At 38.0% G+C, this 20,593-nt stretch overlaps 1 long non-coding RNA gene across 2 annotated transcripts; it reads left to right on the top strand.

Annotated features, from left to right (window-relative positions):
- Positions 1-7,302: 7,302 nt before the first annotated feature.
- Positions 7,303-9,046, top strand: LOC110905536. Of its 2 annotated transcripts, XR_002573208.2 has the most exons (4): positions 7,303-7,431; positions 8,046-8,133; positions 8,643-8,685; positions 8,841-9,046. It is a non-coding gene; the product is annotated as an uncharacterized LOC110905536 (long non-coding RNA). The 2 variants fall into 2 exon arrangements; XR_002573207.2 differs by lacking the exon at positions 8,643-8,685 and having other exon boundaries at positions 8,841-9,002.
- The last annotated feature ends 11,547 nt before the right edge of the window (positions 9,047-20,593 follow it).

The following is a 20,593-nucleotide window of genomic DNA, read 5'->3' as shown; positions in this document are numbered from 1 at the left end:
ATATACCATTTACTGAAAACGTAGTTGCCATCATTCCGAGCCTCCCCAGCTCCAATAGTAAACACGCGCCCACGCGCACCGTTTCCCCCATTGTTCCCATTGTTGTTTCCAGCGTTGTTGTTCCCATTGTTATTACCTCCAGCATTCTGATTCAATTGAGGACAGTCTCGCTTGATGTGCCCTCAGCTCCACATTGAAAACAACCCTTACGAATACCCTGGTTCTGCTGAGGTTGCTGCCTAACCTGCTGCTGTGATGGCTGTTGCGGGTTCGGGAGTGAAACCCTACAATCCCTGGCCAGGTGCCCTGCTCTGTTGCACCTGTGACATACCCGAATACACTGCCCCCGATGATGATAGTTGCACTTACTGCACTTTGGTAGTTTTCCCGCATAACACCCCTGACCTGAACCGTTACCCTGATTCTGGTTCACTGAAGACGACTGGCTGAAACTACGATTGCAGCCAGTGTCCGGCCTTTTCTCTGACTGTAATGAATTGGACGCCTTATCCACATCACTCCACTTACGCTTGCTGTCAGTGGCGGGAGTAGTAGCCGTAGTAGCGACAGTAGTAGTAGCAGAAACATGTGGTGACAGCGAATTACACTCCACCTCCTGATCGGTGATCTTGCGAGCCAAACGGACAATCTGAGTCAAGTCGTTGAGGTTTGCTGCAGTAACCAAACCCTTCACTCGTGAAGGTAATCCCTTGATGAACAATTCAATTCTTCGATGCGGAGGTCGGGACAAATTCGGGCACATGATAGCCAACTCATGAGACCGCTTCACGTATGCTTCAATCTCGGATCCCACTATCTTCAGATCATAATACTCATTTTCCAGTTTCTGTATCTCATCACGAGGACAATACTCCTCCCTGATCAACTCCTTAAAGTCGTCCCAAGTAGTGGCGTTTGCCGCCTCGATACCCAACAGCTGAACCTGGGCATTCCACCATGTCATGGCACCATCCTCGAGCGTGCCCATAGCATACTTCACCCGGTCCCCAACCGGACAGTTACACATCGCGAATACGGACTCTGCCTTTTCAAACCAGCGCAAGAGTCCTACAGCCCCTTCAGTCCCACTGAAGGTCTGCGGCTTACAATCCATGAAGGTTTTGAACGTGCAAACAGGCGGATGGTGCGGATTTTGCTGCACCTGTTGACCTATTAACGAAAGAACATATATCAAACGGGTAAGACTCAAGCATGCGACGTAAGGATAAAGAGTGTTTGGTACACATCGTACCAGCCTGATAAGCCGCTAAGGCTTCAGCCACGCGAGTGTTGATGAGATCGGTTAACTCAGCTTGAGTTATAGCAATATGGCCACGTCCACCACCGCGGCCTCCACCACGTCCACCATTACGTCCACCATGTCCGTTCATGACTCTATATATAAGAAAAGGAAGGATTTAACATGCAAGTTCAAGTAGGAGTCAAGCATTACTATGATCTCCACAGATTTCCGAGTTCTAACATAATTTCAACTAACAGAGTAGAACCCCTTTTTCACACTTGTCAAGTGTCATTGGGACTCACATGCACCCCACATTATTATTATGTGTGCACCCACAATAATAATCCAATTTGCATGTTCATCTCAGCTCCACTCAATTCGTGTTAGAAAGGTTCCCCGAATTCAAGCAAAAAGCAGGTGACACCACAACACAGATCATGAACTTTCAAGAAAAGTTGCACTCCTAAAACACGTAATGTGGGTTGGTAACATAAAGTTTCATATGGCAGTGCCAAGCGTGCATTCACATGTGACGTTATTCATAAGCAAACACTAGATATACTACGCAATAGTAAACAAGAGACGAACCTTGCAGTCTGGAGCTGAGTGTCATGGTCGATTTCGGATCTGTTCGGTTATAGTCTAGTTTTATAAAAACATTTTAAAACCAAGTTCACTATAACTAGTGGCTCTGATACCAAACCGTCACACCCCCAAAAATACCACCTAGGGAGTGTCCCTCATAGGCATGTGACGTACTGACAATGAGCCACTAATTACATTGAACCCACACGTTTCAAAATAAAGTTCTCAAATTAATAATAAAGTTCCATCACAAGTTTATACGAAAACCATTATGTTCAGCGGAATCAAGTATTAAACCACAACTAAATTGTTCGAAAACCAATGGGTAACAGTAGACAATTAATCACATAAGTCTCTTCAGTCGACCCATGACCACTCCAGCTCCTCCAGACAGCAAGTTCCCAAATCCAAGTTACCTAACGACCTGCGAGCATGCAACACGTGTATCAGACAAAGCTGGCGAGTTCACAGTTTATAAAAACGTTTGTTACCAAGTGTTTAAAACAGCTTATTAACAATTGTACAAGTAATATTGATAATATATCGATACTGAACAAGACGGCTCCTGATGTATGTTTTGCCATTTCCCCAGTGCTCCTATCAAAGCAATGGGCCCGACTGGGTAATTAGTTCACAATCGTCCTCCCCGGTACAGCGTGAGGGTGCCAAACCTAAGTAGCGCTACCAACTAATACCCCGTTACCTCCCCGGTAACAAAAGATGGGACTTAAGAATGATAGGATGAGAATATTATCAAATATATACTAGTTTTACCCAAAAGACTTATCCCTCCCCGGGATACCCACTGACTATCCCAACCACAGGGACGCATGCTCAAAGTAGTGAACTCACCTTGGGTTTGCTCGGTAAGACCAGTTACTTGATCACACTTAGTTAGTTTAAGCCTATGATGTTCACACGTATACAATAATCAGTTTGCATCTAAGTTGATCACGTTGTCACGCATGAAAACTACCATAAAGCATATACAATGTATTATAGGTTCCTTTACTACACATCAGTTAACTATCTAACACAGTCATATTCACCGTTAATATACACATCCATAATGGGCTCGACTTCAAATCACAACCCAACCTATTATGCGACAGCCACAGCCCCACAAGTGTTCGGTCCAAATGCAAGTGTGTATAAGTAACCCACCGAAGCCCCAAATATATCAAACCCAACCCAAAAATGACCAGCTACCCCCCCCCCCACGGCCCAACTCAGACAAGTAGTCCAATAATTCCAAAATTAGTTTATAATTCATCTTTGGGTTTTTTTTTTTTTTGTGTACTAAAATTACATTATGCTTGCTACCCAAACCCAAGAAAAGAGCCGCCATTTTCACAGCTCTCCATTTCCCAATCCAACACATCATTTCATCATTTATTATTGCACATGTTATGTTTATTGACAATACTATGTAAATATGCTTGATCAGATTTCATATGGCCACATAACTTCAATTACATTGGACCAATAGAACCACTAATATATCAATTCCCTAGAATTTTTATGTGATAACCATTATTCTTTTATCAACAATCAACAATCATCAGAACCATCACATCCATGTTACTCAATTCGCATCCATAAGCAATACCATGGCTATATTCATTAAACATATATCACATCATATATTCATCATCGGTCATGTGAACTTCCTGCGACTTGAGGGATAATAGAGTCCAGGGGTTGCACATGTATATAATTATCTATCAACTACCACTGTTCGGGTTGTTAGATTAATCACATAACATATCCATGCCATCAACATCATAACGAGCAGATTGACAATAAGCAGATTAATCCATGCCATCACTAACACAACAAATAGGTTATACATCATATTCATGCAACACATCAATCTTACTCACACAAACATGATTATCAAAACAACTCACACAAGAGAAATCACTAACCAGTAATAGGATGATGTCACGAGAGAGGGGGGGTCTTTTACTACTGTCGTCGCACAACAAATGCAAAGGTAGGGTTTGATCTACTATTCTCCCTCATCAGTTACATACATGAAATTATAGGGCAAGGGGGTTTGGGCCGGTTGTAATTCTAATCACAATCACAATGTATTGGGCCAGCTACATATAACAATCAACACATTGATTTGGGCCAGTTCTAACTTTAGTGTATAACAGTTTGGGCCAAGTTCAAGGTTTATCTGATAAATTATATCTGTGGGCTTCTTAATCAAAAAAATACATATATATATAGCGGTCCGAATATATGTTACGGCCCAATGGACCACCATAGATATCGGCCCGTTATACACACAGCCACACAACCAGATATAAGCACGCTTATCAGGGTCACGGGTCGATTAGATAGATTAAACAAGAACTGGGAAAAATTCACAAAACCGAAGACACTAACCTTGAAATCTCGGGTTGTCACAGATCGATCATAGCACGATAGAGAGAAGGTTCCACATGTTCACCGGTTTCGTCAGGAGTAATTCCATGATTCTGAGCCAGAGGAGTTCCCGCAGGCTTCGAGTCTTCCATCTGAAATCGCTTTAAGATATCCCCAACGTATTTTGTCTGATGAATGAAGATCCCTTTCTCAGACTGACGAACCTGCAAACCCAAAAAGAAAATCATTTCTCCCATAGCACTCATCTCGAACTTCTCTTGCATCACCCGCTCGAATTCGTTGCACATTTCATCATTTGTAGACTCGAAAATGATATCACCCACATACACTTGAACCAGCAACAAATCCTCGTTTCTTTCCTTGATGAAGAGAGTACAGTCGATCAACCCACGCCGAAAACCAGTTTGCAACAGATAGGTAGACAATGTTTCATACCAACCCCTCGGAGCTTGATGAAGACCATAAAGTGCCTTGTTTAGAATCCAAACTCTGTCAGAATGAATCGGATCTTCAAAACCAGGTGGTTGCTCAACATATACTTCTTCTCGACCACACCGTGAAGAAATGCACTTTTCACAGCCATCTAATAAATAGTGAACTTCTTGTAGGACACATAAGCCAAGAAAATCCTTATCGCTTCAAGACATGCCACCGGTGCATAAACTTCATTATAATCAATGCCTTCTACCTGATTAAAGCCCTGGACAACCAATCTCGCTTTATTTCTCATAACGACACCTCGGTCATCCTTTTTGCACTTGTAAACCCATCGAGTACCAGTCTTCTTATATTTCAGGGGCCTGTCAACCAATTTCCACATGCCCAATTTTTGAAACTGCTGAAGTTCTTCCTGCATTGCTTCAACCCATGAATCGTCTTTCATCGCCTCTTTCCACAATTTCGGCTCAACTTGACAAACATAGCAGGCGAAAGACCAATCATTCTGTTCCCCAGATTCTCTAATTGCCGAATACAACCCAGCATTCTGGTTGTTTCGAATCTAATTACGTGTCTGCACACCACTTTGGACATCTCCTATAATATTCTGCCGAGGATGAGTATCATGAATTCAAGTTTCTGGAACATCGGGAACTCGAGCATTGATACCTAAGTTAGTGATATTCAAATCAACAACTAAATCGATGCCTGGAAACGCGTTAGATGTGGATGCATTCCCTTCAGCATTGTCTTGAACTTGCACCTGAGTAGTTGCTTCAGAAACACCTTGAATTGGAGCTTGGACAGGAGCTGAAGTTGCTTCATCAGCATCATGATATTCCTCATCTTCTGACGAAACATTATAACGCACTGCATCTTCAAATTCCTCATTTTGAACCACATTATTAACCGAACCAGATTCTTTTCAATTAACAATAATTAGTCATACTAATGATGAATTAACTGCTGCATCACCTTCAAGCAAGAATTGTGCTGCTTCAGACGCATCATCAAAAGTAGGCAGATTAAAGGAATCAAACAGTCCATCGTTATCAAACATCCAAGGAGCATCTGGAGCTCTCACACATTCAGTGTACCTTTGAACCCTAACTTCACCCCATTCTTCAATCTTTTTCGTTTCCAAATTTCACACCCTGAAATTTGGAGTAGCATACCCAGGAAGAAACCTTCAATAGCCCTTGGACCAAACTTTCCATGTGGGTCAATCATAGTGCATGGAGCGCCAAAAGGTTCTAAACAAGACACATCCGGTTTCCTTCTGTGCAACAATTCGAAACAAGTTTTCCCATGCCTTTTAACAGTAAGAACCCTGTTCAAAGTTTAACAAGCAGTAGCCACAGCCTCCCCCCAAAACTGAACAGGAAGCTCCGACTCCACTAACATAGTTCTTGCCGTCTCGATAAGCGTTCTATTCTTCCTCTTAGCGACACCTTGTTGAGGAGTGTAACGAGAACTGTACTCATGCAGAATTCCCTTACAAGCACAAAACTCGTCGATAACCTGATTCTTGAATTCTGTGCCGTTGTCACTTCTGATTCGCTTTACCCTCAAAGTATACAAATTTTCAAGTAAAGTGAGCAAATTTTTGAGGATTCCTGGAGTCTCACTTTTGTGTGCCATCATCGATACCCATGAGAATCTTGAATAGTCATCAGTAACTACCAAACAATAAGCATCTCCAAACGTAGTCTTATGCTTCATAGGTCCAAAGAGGTCCATATGAAGACGTTCAAGAGGCATGTTGACGGTGTTGACTTTCTTGATTGGATGGGACTTCTTCGTTTGCTTTCCTTTTCGGCACGATACACAAACATCTTGCAAATGAAAACTCTTGACTGGAACACCATTCAAAAGATTATTTCTCACCATATAGTTCATCTTCTTCAAGTGATTGTGACCCATACGTCTGTGCCAAGATATAGACTCCTTTTCAGTGGCCTTTGAGACAAAACATGTAACTTGTGCAGACGAGGTAATAGCTTGGCTCATATCAAGAATATACATGTCATTAATTCTTGGAGCCATCAACAGAATCCATTCTTTGGGAATCTTGAAACCGGGTTTCAGCACATAACAACCGGTATCATCAAAATGTACCGTGAACTTCTTGTCACAGATTTGCGAAAGACTAAGAAGATTGTGATCAATTTGACGCACAGAATTGATCTTATCGAAACTAACAACACCATTGGAAATCACTCCTTCTCCAGTGATGTATTCCTCTTTATCGCCAGTAAAGGCAACATAACCTCCCCTAATGCTTTTCACATTGTACAGGAGCCTTAAGTCGCCTGTCATGTGCCGGGATGCTCTACTGTCAACAATCCACATACTATTCACAGTTCTGTAACACCCCAAAAACGGGTTTGGTAATTTAGACCCGGTTACTATTAAGAAACGGGTAAGGTACCGTTAATGAGAAAAGTTAACCTGAAAAATGAGGATTTATTAGGAATAGTTAACCTAGTTGATTATTGGTCTCGTTAGTAGTAAGGGAAGAGTTGAAGCCTTATTTAATTAAAACGAAACATGAGGGACCAAAGTGAACAACTTGAAAGTTGTTGTGTTAAAAAGAAACAACACACACACATACACACACATCGTGTGTGTGTTCATGAACGAGCAGGAAAGCTCCCATGGAGCCAAAACCCTAAACTACATCAAAATCTCCAAATTGAAAGGCTAAACGAAGCCCAAATTCACAACCGAGCATGAATTAACGATCACCTTCACAAGGGGATCACAAGGTATGTCTTAAAACTTAGATTTGGTAACCTTGTTTGAAGTGGGTTATGATCAATCCATGAAATTGTATGAAATTAAGCATGTAGAGGTGTTAGAAACACCAAATAGAACTTGTGTTATGAATAATGTCAAGTAATTGGGTGATTTAGAATGAAACCCATTGCATGAGTGTGAAGATGATGATCATGATGAACTTGAAGATGTTATAGTGTAATCTTGTGTGTATAAGGTGTTGTATGATAGACTAAGATAGTTAAATTTGAAGTGAAATTTATGATTATGAGATTTTGTTTGAATGTGATAGTTCATAAGATGAAATAAGGAGGAACATGCTTAAAACATTTGTACATTATGCTTAGGAAGTAGTACGCACGCCAAGTGTTTGATAAAATGTCTAAAAGACAATAATAAGTGAAATTGTATGCAAGTAATAGGTAAACATATATAGTTCATGTGAAGATTATGTAGGGATGATGTCGAGTATGCTTTATGCTTGTTTAAATGGATTAATGATGTTGAGTATAGGTCGTGTGTTAGATGTGAATTTGATATGGTTGTTCATAAGTATAAGCATACATGCTAATAAGAATGTGAATGTAATGACATGAGTGTATAGGAATCATGTCAAGATGGATGGGAGCGTCGAAGACTAACGGGCTACGAAGACTCAATCAAATAAGCGAACGCAAATACGGGCGCGCAAGGTAAGTGAATCCCGGACTTACACTTTAGATGTAAAATGTATTGTAGTATGATGATTATTGTGAAATGTGTGAGAAAGTATGAGACAATGGAAGTAATAAGGTAAGTTTACGGTAAATGAGTCGAAAGTAGTTAAGAAATAGTTTCTATTAAGTATAGGTAAGAAGGAATCTTACGTGATGATATTATGCATAAAGGTGAAATAAGTAGTTATACGCGTAGGTATGGGTCTAATTGTAAGTAAACAATTGGGATTCATAGGAGAGAATGACTAAGAACACGTAAGTATGGATAATTATGTGTATACAATTTACATGTATAGATGGGTGTGTTTAGGATTACAAGTAATATGTGTAGAATGTAAATTGTAAGTACATGTACAAATAGAAAAGGGTATGTATGCATGTATTGGAAGATAATTATACGTATAAATGAATGAGACTTGTTATGCGTATACATTGATATGTTCGTATGAATGAAATCTAAAGATGCTAACCGTTTTCCTATTTAGAATGAAATAGGGAATGCAGGTATACTCGTGATGGAAGTTGAAGGTAGGCGCCAAAATCCAATGCGGGTGGTTTGAATGGATGGATGAATGGACTAATATAAGCGAGAGCATGATATGTTAACGCCTAATTATGCATGTTTAAATTTTATATATGATGACACCGGTTGCTAATGATGTGATTGTACGTGGTGTCTGCAGGTTGTACAGAACTGTGGATTCTCATCATGGAGTGTAAAAGGTTGAAGATCGAGTCAAGAGATGGATTGTACATGTGGGCGCATGGTCACGTAATTTAATAGTAGTATGTCCGATTTTTATAAATTTATAGAAAGCATTAATGTATTAAAGGTAAAAGAGTGAATTAATGTATTTCTAAGTATGTTAGAATGAATATGATGAAAGAAAATTTTTAAGTTCGTATTTCCGCTGCGACTTTTGGTTAAAACGTGTTAGGGCGTTACAAGTTCCTCCTGGAACACCCTGCACAACACACTAAATGATCAGTTCGAGATGGGGACCCAAGCCTTAGTGGTCTTGGGTCGACCTTTATCATCAAGAAATGTTATTTCTATTTCTTGATGATTTGGAAATGGTGTGCCTCCCCCTGAAACTGTACCTGTTTTAGGTTTCCAAGATTGTTGACGTTTACCAGAATGATTGTTATTTACAGATTTAGACACTTCTTGTTTTGATGAATTTGATGAACTTGGTCCCTTTCAACAACATCCGGTTTTAAAGCTTTTTCAATTACCTTAACATTTTTACGTCGTTGTTTTGCTTCTTGTTCCTTAACAATTCATTTGTCTTGTTTAGGTGGTACAGGACGACGTTGGTAATCCTTTTCAGGAGGGGCTTTTTCAACAAACTTTGGTTTTGGTGGGTTTGTACAATTTTTGATTATATGCCTAAATTCCCCACACTTAAAACACGTTCTCCTTTCAACAAATTTAGGAGATTCTGATCGATGTCCCGATGTTGAACTTGCGGGCCTTGAGGTACTAGCTTCATTATCAAACCCATTTGTATGTTGAGTGTAATTGTTATCACAGTTACGTTTCAAAATTTTGACTTGTTGAACAAAAGCAGTATTGGATTTGTTTTCAAAAGTCTCAATTTTGTCAGTACCGCTTGAGGCCACAAATTTAACATCCCTTCCCTTTTTCTTGTTTCGAGCACCTTTTGGTTCGAACTTAGGTTGTTGAGCTCGTTTTTCCTGTTGTTTACCTTTAGGGGCGATTGGTTGTTTCTCAGTTGGTAATTTTTGATTTCCGTATTGTTTTCTAACTTCAGATTTTGGAATAGGATCACATTGAGTTACTGTAACTCTCGGGATCGCCTTACCCAAAAACTTACTGGTAGAATCTTCCAAAACTCGTTCAATCATTGATGGATTAACATTTTTAATTGGGAAATCCTTGTTTGAGCAAATTTTATCATCACCAACCAAAGTATACAACAAATTATCTCCCATGAACATACACACAGACTCATCCACAGATTTGATTGAATCAATCTCTTGTTTTGCAATTGATTGCACAAGGGGTGCAACGGGAGTAGGAGGATCACACAAGATGTGATTCTCAACTGAAATTTAGACTCCTTTCTTCTTATCAAGAGATTGATCCTGATAACTCTCATCTGATTCATCCGATTCATAATCAGATTCATCAACTGATGAAACACAATCCTCAATTATTGGAGGACTTTGTTTCACAGCACAAGACACATTTTCTGTCTTTTCCGATTCCTTTGATGAATCATTCAGTTTGAACCCTAAATCTGCTGCAAACTCTTCGGGATTAAGATGTACAGATGGTTCAAACCGTGGCATTTCTTCCTCATTAGGCATCTTGGTATAATTGTGTCTCAACGGAGGTGGACACGACTTATACCCAATACACTTAACATCTCCTTTCAGCTTCTGAACCTCGATGATATGATCAAGCACATATTGGGAGTTAGAATAGCTCTCCAACTTGAGCTTGATCGCATCATGCTCGCATTTGGCAATGGCTAACTCTTTCTTTAATTTTTCAATGATGTTAAGATAGTTATTAATGCCCGTTTGCATGTTCAAAACTGTTTTTGTTAATTCAGATACACTTTTCTTAAGCGTTTCAATAACATATTTGAAATCTTTTTCATTGTGAGTTAAAGCCATGTTTGCCTCCTTGCATTTCGAATGGTCAACTACCAAACCCTGATTGTGACTAGTTACTACTTCTAGCTTACGTTTCAATTCTACACAATCATTGCATACACTAGAAGTTTCGGTGTTTACCTAACTAGTCGAGGCTGCAGCAGTTACCATAAAGGCAGTCTGATAAGAGAAAGATCCATCCTCAGTGAAGAACTTTTCCATTTCGTTGGAGGCAGCTTCAGCTTTCCTTACCAACACAGATTTCTGCCTTTTAAGCTCTTCTGCTTCTTTCAGTTCCTCAGCTTCCTTAAGCAGACTGTCAACCTCAGCATCAAGAGTTTCCTTTACTTCTGATTCTGAACCATAACCACTCGCATTGGAGCTTTCCTCATCCGAGCTACCACTGTAACCAGAACTGTCATCATCCTCAGAGAACTCTTCACTGTGAACATGCTTGATATACTTGATGATCTTAGCATAACAAGCAGTTCCTCTATTTCCTTCTGTTCCCTGATTACCTAGTTGAACTAACCAGTCACATTCCTCATCTGCATGAACTACTAAGGCCCTGTTTGAATTGGAAGGCCCTGACAGGTTTGAGTTACCCGGATTGTTAACTGCTACAATGCCCCCTTCATTGCTCACTTGATTGGCATTTGATGAGCTTGACTGATTTCTAAAAGGATTTTGATTTCCTTGTCTGCTCGGTCGAGTGCATTCCCGTTTGAAATGGCCCTTCTCACCACAGTTGAAGCACGTAACTGCATCCTTATCAAAGCCATACTTAGTATCCCTTTTGCTTTCCAAACTTGTTCTACCCGTTCTTCTCATATAGTGCTTAGCTCTTCTCACTGCACTTGCAAATGCCCACTATATATCCATCAGTTCCATTTCCTCCCTGTCTATTTGCTGATAGTCTTCATCTGTCAAATTAATGTTCCCAATTTTACCAGCGACTAATCCACAATAGGCACTCACCATTGTGTTTAAAAGCTCTATATGTTCCCGAGCACCTTCCACACTTACTTTGGTGAAGTTTGAGGTATCGAATCTGACAGTGTTGGGGTTTGAAGATTGAGTGTTGTTGTTCCCATAAAAGGCTTATTAAGGAGGTGGTTGACAAGGTAGTTGTAGGGTAGATTGTGTGAATGGAGAGGGTTGTTGTTGAGGAGGTGGTTGACAAGGTAGTTGTAGGGTAGATTGTGTGAATGGAAAGGGTTGTTGTTGAGGAGGTGGTTGACAAGGTAATTGTAGGGTAGATTGAACCGGTTGACCATAAGGGTTTGTATTTGATACAAATGCGGTTTGAAGCTTCGGTTGTTGTTGACTGGTACCAACTCCCATATTGATACCTCCAAAGTATATCTCGGGATTTTGTGGAACTGGAAGTCGTTTAGACTTTCGAGTTTCTTCGTCATCCTTGTTCTCGAGCTTTTGGACGAACTCATAAATGCTAACCGTATCCAAAACACCAGTATGTTTCAACAAGTCAATGAACTGACTCCACTTAGGTGGCAAAGCCTCGGCAAAACGCGTAACCATTTCTTGCTGTGTAGCCAGAACCTTGTATGAGTGCATCTCACTAACCAAGTGATAATACCGAGTAGCCATCTTGTAGAGTGTTTCATTTTCCATGTACCAAAATGCTTCGAACTCCTTCTTCAACAGATCATGACAAATCTTTCTTGTTGCAGCATTTCCTTCTCCTATAGCTTCCAAGATGCCCACAAGTTCTTTGTACTTGTACGATACGAAAATTGATGATAGCTATCCTTATGAAGTGCTTGCGTAAGGATAGCAAATGCTTTCTTCTCGAGATCGTAAGCTTTTTTTATCAATTTCGCTCAATCCCGTCAAAGCTTGTGCATTGGAACCTGCTTCTTCGAGAGCTTCATTGTACAGTGTGATAAAGCATGTCCATAATTCGGTATTTTACCCTAGAACATACGTATGAAAACGACTTTTCCATGATGGATAATCATTCATGTGATTCAATTTTGGTGGACGATTGTTGCTTCCCGTTTCACTTTCGCTTAAGAGAAGATTTTGAATGCTATTGTTTTGATTCGCAACACATGCCCATTGATGTTCGATGATCTCCTTTTTGGGTATCAAACCTTTCACCCATTGTAAAGGATTTTAAGGTGTACTTGGGTTTTCACTCCAACTCCAAGGATTTAAACTCATTATGAAGTTTTATAAAACACTATATAGGTTAAAACACAAACCTATAAGTAAAGACAAAGTTACGAAGCTTCTGTGAAAAATACAAGTTGCTAGACCACGAACAATGATTTCACGAAGATTATAGTCAACGAAGACTATAGTCAACAAAGAATGATTGTTGGTCTACGAAGACTATGTGTCCCACGAAAACTACTTTGTCTACGAACAGTAACTAGTCTATGAAGGATATAAACTTACCAGCCCAATGAAACTTTAATTTGAATCCTAACGAAGATTAAGTTTAAATAGAATGGCCCAAAATCACGAATATTAAATTTTTTTAAAAAAAAGAATGGCCCAATAACTTGTAGGTCCACTAAGACTTATGTCTTATGTCTACGAAGACTATATGAGCCACGAACAATCTAATAGACCACGAAGACTATATGATGTCCACGAAGATTGGGTCAGCGAAGATTCTATCCTAGTCAACGAAGAGTGAACAATGGTCCACGAGTAGACTATGAAGACCTCACGACGAAGACTATAGTACCCACGAACCTTGATTGTTCGTCTAGTGGGCCATGAAGACTCAATGAAGACTAGTGTGCCACGAACAGTTGACAATGAAGACTTCAACTAAAGATTAGTGGGCCACAAAAACTAGGATTCGTCGAACACTATGACTTACGAAGACTCAATGACTTACGAAGACTCAATGACCTACGAAGACTCTATTCTTAGTAAAGTTGATTGTTCGTAAAAGGATACTCTTCGTAAACCTGAGATGTTAGGTGAGATTCCCCTATTTTTAGAAACATACTTTATCTGGTTTTATGAAAGATGAAAGATGGATATCCCAACTTAGTTAAAAACAAACATTCCAGATCTTGCTTTTTCCATAAAATCCTTTTGAAACTTATCTCTACCAACCAAAAATCGGTGACTTTTATGGTTAACCGACTCACCGGAAAGTTTGACGAACGCAAATTTTGAAAGAAATTTTAAGAACAACCAAGTCCTAAGATGTCTCCATGTGTTTTAACTTGGTTTTTGTAAAAATTATCTTCAAACAACAAGTTTTCACTCAGTTTTAAACACTTTTTTACAGAAAAACATGATTTCCTTTTTCTCAAACTCAAAAACACTTTCAGAAACTTCACAAATTGTTCAAACACAAGGTTTTGCTTGGTTTTAAACAAGGAAGAGAGCCAAAGCTCTGATACCACTTGTAGGTCCACTTTGAGGATCAAGATTAAACCTACTTCCTTGTTTTATAACACACTCACGAGTGCGGAATCCACGTAAGTATGTAAACCAAAGCAAAAAGGAACAAACACAAAGTAACCAAAGATTCACAACTTTGATTAAGTGAAGAGAATCAGTACACACATACACACAGTGTTTACAAACTTCCACAGGACTCTCTTAACTGAACTGTGAAACAAATGTGTCCTTATATAGGCCCCAATACCCAGTAACACTACGAAGAGTGTTACTGGGCCACGAATAGTATACAAGCCCACGAAGACTGGACTCTTCGTGGACACTAATCAACGAACCTTCATCAAGGAGTCTTCGTGGACTGTAGTCAACAATTAGTCACATGCCACGAACCATTAGTCTTCGTTGGGAAACAATCATGAGACAACGAACCATGGTGAACAATCTACCAACTCTCAAGTCTTCGTAGACTTCATGAAAAGAATTTCAATATAGACATGTGACATCATCATGACATCATCATGATGATGTCATGGTGATGTTAGCTCGTGGCGCTTCGTGCTTCGTGAGTCGAACTCTGGGGCGCACGACGGAGGAATGTCGCGACGTCGGTCTTAAGCTGAACTTAGCCAAGTCGAACCGAACCGAGCCGCATCCACAAAGTGCATCAACAAGTTATCAATTCACAGCGTCCCTAGGTACAAGTATGGTACATAGCGACTAGGAGGCGTATGGATATATCCTAGGAATATTTATGGAGATGGATGTCGGGTAGGCCAAACCGCACCGTTTCATGTGACAGACTTTGTAGTTGTCACCTCTGTTTAGCTTCGGGTACATCCGTAGGATATGATTTAGTTCAGTTATATGTTATGCTTTGGCTTGTATCGTTTCGCTTCTTATCAACTTATATTACGAGATATAGTGATACCATTTCAGTTGTTTATTTATTCATTTGCTATTTGAGCCTATTATTTCGTACCGGGCATTCAGCACATTCCGTAAACTTTTTTTATACCTTAGGTTCATAGGATACCTTGGGGGGGGGGATCAAGAGAGAAGACTAATGCTTAGGAATAATCTAAATAATCTGAAGATGCCCATTAACTTTATGTTGTTAGAATAGTCTGTATTAGACATTTGGGCTAACCCTAACTTTTTTTATGTATTTCCAACTTTGGTTTAATTAATGGAATTATGACTTTTGTTCTGATCCACTTTTATAGTGACACGTCAACCCATCCGGGTTGGGGTGTTATAATGTAACCCAACACGAGATTTCCGTCAGTTCTCTATCAGTTTTCTTTAGCAGCTAAACCTGGTCACACGTTCAAGTACGCCACCACCGTGAATAATCTAAATAATCTGAAGATGCCCATTAACTTTCTGTTTTTAGAATACTCTGTATTAGACATTTTGGCTAACCCTACTTTTTTTTATGTATTTCCAACTTTGGTTTAATTAATGGAATTATGACTTTTGTTCTGATCCACTGTTATAGTGACACGTCAACCCATCCAGGTTGGGGTGTTACAATGTAACCCAACACGAGATTTCCGTCAGTTCTCTGTCAGTTTTTCTTTAGCAGCTAAACCTGGTCACACGTTCAAGTACGCCATCACCGTGAATTGCTGCTCAGTTTGAGTCCTGTCTGTTAGATCAACTGAAAACTCCAAAATCATTTATTTCTAAGTCGTTTGTTTTAATGATTAACATTTTCTGGTGACCTAAGGACGATACAGATTTATCTTGCTTTTATATTTTGTTTTGTTAAAACTTTCAAATACTTCAGCTTTTACTTGTCTTTCTTGGGTGAACTTACACCAAACCTTCTCCCCAACTAATCTACATGTTGTGGGGCTTCAGTTGAGGTATTCATCTAGAAAGTTTGAGGTTCAAGCACCTCCTAATCAATCCATCTAAGTTGCTAAACAACTTCCAAGTAACAAAGTGAACATGACTACACCAAGTCTCTAGAAACTATCCATGTTTGGAATGCACTCGCCTAGTCAACTCACTTGGTTGTTTAAATGATTCAGATAATTCAAATAATCTAAGTAAAGTGAGCCAACACCACCACGTCTCTAACATTTGCCATGTTGGGCATGTATTCGTCGGGTTATTCTCATTTGGCTACTAAGTAACTTAGCCACGTTCCATTTACATACTTATGTTTCATGACCAGCCGAAATCACCTTCATGGTGGTTTTGTGCATTAGTAAACTATAAGAGGTTTGTGGATTACCCAACCTCCATACCTGACAATCTTGACTTGGACTACTAACAAAATTTATATATATATATATATATATATATATATATAGGGTTCTAGAGTGAACACTGTGCACTAATCTGGGCCATTGGATTACATTATCTAAAGATTTTTAAACAATAGCAAGATTGTAATTATAATGTTGTAACCTCCCTTTAAATTAATTGACATAGGGGTATTTGCGTCTTTTGTAAATTGCATTTATTAAACAATATAATCAAAATCCCTAAAATCTCGCTAGTTTCCGTATATACAAGATACACAGCTATTAGTGTATACACATGTGTACAGTCTCGCTAGTATTAGTTTATACAAGATATACAGATTTTAGTTTATACACATGTGTACAGTCTCGCTAACTATCAGTTTATATAAGATACACAACTGTCAGTTTATACACATGTGTACAGTCTCGCTAACTATCAGGTTATATAAGATACACAGCTGTTAGTTTATACACATATGTACAGTCTTTTATACAGTTGTGTATTATATTCAAAAGTGGTTACATATGTGTATATTAAAAACATATAGTATATTATGCATGCGCACGAGTAGATACATATAAAAACTATGAAATTAATGAAAACGAAACATATCACATGTATGCAAAAATAAATAACTTCATCACATATTCAAAAAAAAAAGAGTTAATGCCCAAAAATAATTACAATTTCAATCTCAGAGAAAATTTTCAATATTTATTGAAAATTATAAAAAGGTAAAAACAATATATTATGATATCTATATATATATATATAGATAATAAAAGAAAAACAATATTAAAGCTAAAATTGAAACAAAATCTACGGATAAAGAAATGATAGAGAAATAATTAGAAATGAGAGATAGAGAGAGAGAGAGAGAGAGTTAAGAGATGAGAAAATTAAGGGATTTTAATTAAACATACTTGGTTAATGTCAATCTTACGCGTTTAATCTAAAAAATGATCAAGGGTCAAGATTAGTTCACATAGTTCACTTTCAAGAAGTTGTTCACTCTTGAACCTAATCCTATATATATATATATATATATATATATATATATATATATATATATATAATGGAGGGTTCAAATGAGAAAATTTTTTTTGTAAGAATAGAAAAGAATAAAATTCAACTGATAAGAATGTTTGATTTTACTTTATTTAATTTTTGTATTTAATATTAGTGTAAGGGTATGTTGGTAAACTTATATAGATCATTAATTGGTATTCTTCCTTTTTAGTAACTAACTATATTAATCTTGTAACTTATTTTCAAAAAAAAAAATATTTTTTTCAAAGAAGAAAAAAAATTATGTAAATTGTTGGATAAATTACGAGGTGTGTAGGATAAATTATGTAAATGTGTAGGATAAATTTTAATATGTGTAGGATAAATTTCAAAACGTGTAAAATAAATTTTGATGTGTATAGGCAAAAAATTAATGTGAAGGATGATAGTCTTTATGCTCATTATTTAGTCAAAGATAATAATAAATGAGATGAGAAAAATTATTTAATGTTTTACAATTGCACCATTTGTTCTTTTTCTTCTCAAATAAACCACCTATATATATATATATATATATAGGGGAATATATATATAGGGGACCGCTAAAATGAAAACCACCTCCAGTTGTAAGAACCATGAGAACTACATCGTACGGGGCGAGTTGGACCAAAAATTTTATTCATAAGCGTAGATGCGTGTATTATAAACACATTTGTAAAAAAAATTAAAAAAAATTAAAAAAAATGTCGTGTGTGTAGTTTTGAGCACCACAAGTTTGTGTTTACGGGTATCGTAAAATTTAATTAAAATTTACGGTACCCGTAAAAACAAATTTGTGGTGCTCAAAACTACACTCACGACATTTTTTAAAAATTTTTTTTTACAAATGTGTTTATAATACACGCATCTACGTCTATGAAAAAAAATTTTGGTCCAACTCGCCCCGGATCAAAAAGTTCTCATGGTTCTTACAACTTGAGGTGGTTTTCATTTTAGCGGTCCCCTATATATATATATATATATATATATATATATATATATATATATATATATATATATATATATATATATATATAGGGGACCGCTAAAATGAGAACCACCTCCAGTTGTAAGAACCGCGAGAACCACTTTCCACCAATAAGATCATGCCAACCAAAGGGGTATTTAGGTCATTTTATTTATATGTCATGTCCATCATGTGTGTCTTGTCTCATCTCTCCTCTCTCTTCTACCTACAAATGTCTGACTTCACATCTCTCTCTCTTCAAATTGTTTCAACTTTCAAAAATCCATCATCTCTCTCATCTTTCATAAAAGAAACCCCAAAACCCTCATCCCTCCTCCACAACTTACCTGCACCACCGCAACCACACCTCCACACCGGCGACTCCTAAAGACCAGACCCACTCCGGCGGCCCCCTCATTTCTCCGACGGCACCTCGTTCTCTGCACCACCTTCATCTCCTTTGATTTTCTGTTTATATAGCAAGGGAAAGGGGGGTGGTCTTGTTGGCGGTGTAGTGGGGACCAGAGAAAAACAGGGTGGCGGTGTTTTGGTGTTTGGAGGCGGTGGCTGTGTGAGCGGCGGCGGATGAACCGCTGGACGTCACTGCCACACAGGGGGGTTGGGTGTGGCATAATTCCTCGTTGGTTTGTTTAACGGCTGATGATGTTGCTGTGTTTATTTTGGTAAGTTTTTTGATGGTGCTTTTCAAAGTTTTGAATCTGGAAACAATTTTTTGAGTTTATTGGGGGTTTCTTGATTTTTGTGGGTTTTGATCTGTTTTGATCGTTGATTCTTTTGATAGGTTTAGGAATCAACTGTTGATAGGTTGATTATGTTTTGCTAGTGCTTTTGAAAGTTTTGATCTGTTGATTATGTTTGATAGGGGATGACTTGTGTTCTTGAATCTGGTGCTTTTTTGAGGGGTTGATTTTGTGTTCTTGAATATTCCTTTGATTTTTGGGTATTCTTTATGAAATGGGTATTTGGGTGTTTTATTAGAGATGTTTTGTGTGCTTCTGTTGGTTGGCTTCGATGTTGTTTTTACAGGTGCCCGCTTGTTCATGTTGAATCTGGGTTGAGTTTGGGTTTGAATGTTGTTTATGTTGATCTATGGGTTTTGATTTGTGATATTTAAATCTGTGGGTTTTGATACGATCGACGGGGTGGCGATGATGAAAAAAAAAAACCGTAGATTTTGATGACGATGGCGCGGCAAGGACGGCGGAGGGTAGGGTTTTTGATCCTGCAACCCCACTTTTGCAGCCTGTTGATTATTGGATAATCTGAGCCAAACCCCGTTTTTTTTTTCGAGATACCCTTTGTTTTTTATGTTTGTTGGGTTTTTATATTTTTTTTGAGGCGTCGATGATGATAATAATATATCTGAGACACCTCCCGAATTTGCAATTTCTGGGTGTGTACGTTTTTGCGTAAAAAAAATTTTGTAAAAAAAAAATAACCCGTAAACGTTTTTACGTAAAACGTAAAAACGTGAAGCGTAAAAAGTTTTACGTAAAACGTTTTACGTAAATCGTAAAAAGTCTTACGTAAAACGCAAACCGTAAAACGTAAAACGCAAAACGTAAAACGTTTTACGTTTTACGTAAAACGTAACGTAAGACGTAAAAAGTTTTACGTAAACCGTAAACCGTAAACCGTAAAAAGTTTTACGTAAAACGTAAAACGTAAAAAGTTTTTCGTAAAACGTAATTTTTTTTCATAAAACGTAAAACATAAAGTTTTTTTTAGTAAAACGTAGAAAGGTTTACGTAAAACGTAAAAAAGTTTTACATAAACGTAAAACGTAAAAAGTTTTACGTTTTACGTAAAACGTAAAAAGTTTTACGTAAAACGTAATTTTTTTTTCGTAAAACGTAAAAAGTTTTTCGTAAAACGTAAAAATTTTTCGTAAAACGTAAAAAGTTTTAGGTAAAACGTAAAACATAAAGTTTTTTTAGTAAAACGTAAAAAGTTTTACGTAAATGTCATTTAAAAACCGGCGCGTAAAACGTAAAAACGTAAAAAACGTTAACGTAGAAAACCGGCGTGTAAAACGTAAAAAACCGGCGCGTAAAACGTAAAAAACCGTTAACGTAAAAAGCCGGCACGTAAAACGTAAATAACGTTAACGTAAAAAAACGGCGCGTT

The sequence above is a fragment of the Helianthus annuus genome, chromosome 14 (genome assembly GCF_002127325.2).
Source record: "Helianthus annuus cultivar XRQ/B chromosome 14, HanXRQr2.0-SUNRISE, whole genome shotgun sequence".
Taxonomy (NCBI): Eukaryota; Viridiplantae; Streptophyta; class Magnoliopsida; order Asterales; family Asteraceae; genus Helianthus; species Helianthus annuus.
Note: the sequence above shows the minus strand (reverse complement) of the source record. Positions and strands in the feature narration are given on the sequence as shown.